This window comes from Oryctolagus cuniculus, chromosome 6, assembly GCF_964237555.1.
Source record: "Oryctolagus cuniculus chromosome 6, mOryCun1.1, whole genome shotgun sequence".
Lineage (NCBI taxonomy): Eukaryota > Metazoa > Chordata > Mammalia > Lagomorpha > Leporidae > Oryctolagus > Oryctolagus cuniculus.
In genome coordinates this window covers 159,931,834-159,933,746 of record NC_091437.1, presented here as the reverse complement: position 1 = coordinate 159,933,746, position 1,913 = coordinate 159,931,834, and positions in this window count along the sequence as shown.

Sequence of the window (1,913 nt, the reverse complement as noted above, 5' to 3'; positions counted from 1 at the left end):
CATCTGGGAGAGCAATGGAGGATGGCCAAAGTACTTGTACCCTTGCCATTCATGTGGGAGAACCAAAGGGAGTTCCTGGCTCCTGTTTTCAGCCTGGCCCAGCCCTGGCCATTTTGGCCATTTGAGAAATGAAACAGCAGATATAGGGAGGAAGAGAGAGATCCTCTATGTAACTTTGCCTTTCAAATACATAACTCTTATAAAAAAGTGCAAAGCCTAGTCGTGTCATGAAGTAAACAAATGGGGCTGTGAGAGTTACAGGAACTCACTTTAGATTGGAACATCTTTAAAACCCTCAAAACATGTTATTGAGTGATGCCCAGTTCCCCTAACAGAAGTTGGGGTCCATTCTTGTTGAGGAGGGAATGTGAGGAGTCATGGGTTAATAGGCAGTCTGGAAACTGAGGGTAGAAGATGTTTCCTACCTAAAAGTTATCCCTAGCAAGGTCAGAAGTGCCTGCCTGCCCACTCCTTGGGAGCTTCCAATCTCATGAGAATAACAAGGGAGTGGTGACTGCACCCTTCTGAGCTCCCAGTTTACTGTAAAACAAATTAGGTATCCCATCCTTGTGATGGCTCGTTTGTTTTATCATGAGCAAGCCACACAGGATAAAGGACTGTAAATCGGGTCTTTTGTTGGGTTTGTCCTCACTTATTGATGGTTTCTTCCCCAAATTGTACTTAAAATCCCCACAGCCATCAGGCTCTTTGGGTTTTTTCCTCTCTTGGAAGCCCTCCTCCATGCTAATCTGGCTGGAGTTCTTTGACTCTAAGAAATTTTGCTTTTAAATCCTAAAAAAAGTTACTGAAATTTAAACCAAAAGATTAAAAAGTGACCACCCTGTGAGGAGTAGCACAAAATGTGCTTTAGAGTAAGGACATGCCATGGACACAGGACTTGAAGCAGGGACAGGCTTGGGATGGTCAAGAAGGTATCCACTGTTCTCAGCATGTAATTGGTCAAGGAATTGTCCACTGCCTTTTTATTTTTATTTATTTTTGACAGAGAGACCGAGAGAAAGGTCTTCCTTCCGTTGGTGCCCCCACGCCCCCCCCCAAAAAAACGGCTATGGCTGGAGCTATGCTGATCTGAAGCCAGGAGCCAGGAGCTTCTTCCTGGTCTCCCATGCGGGTGCAGGAGTCTAAGCACCTGGGCCGTCCTTCACTGCCTTCCTGGGCCACAGCAGAGAGCTGGACTGGAAGAGGAGCAACCAGGACTAGAACCGGCACCCATATGGGATGCCGGCACTGCAGGCAGAGGATTAACCAAGTGAGCCACAGCGCTGGCCCCATCTTTTTATTTTTTTAAAGTTTTATTTTATTCATATGAAAAGCAGAGTGACAGAAGGAGGGAGGAAGGGAGAAGGAGAAACAAACATCTTCCATCTGCTGGTTCTCTCCCAAAATGACTACAATGCCAGGGCTGGGCCAAGCTGAAGCCAGGAGCCAGGAGCTTCTTTCAGGTCTCCCACATGGGTGCAGGGACCCAAGAACTTGGGCCATGTTCCACTGCTTTCCCAGGTGCGTGAGCAGGGAGCTGGATCAGAAGTGGAGCAGCCAGGACTTTAAGGCACCCACGGAGGATGCAGTTGCTGCAGGTGACAGTTTAACTAGAACACAGTGCTGGCCCTGTCAGCTGCCTCTTGTATCCCACCTGATAGCATCTTCGCTGTCAATCTGTGTATTCACTCCCTGCCATTGCTGTAACAATTTATTACTGACGTATATAACTCAAAATTTATTCTGTTATGAATCTGAGAAGTACAAAATCACCTTCAGCACGTTAACGTTGAGTGTCAGCAGGGCTGGTTCCTTTGGAAGCTTTAGGGGAGGTGAATTCATTTTGTTTTCAAATTTCATTTATTTAAGAGACATATAGGCCAGTGCCGCGGCTCAATAGGCTAATCCCCGGC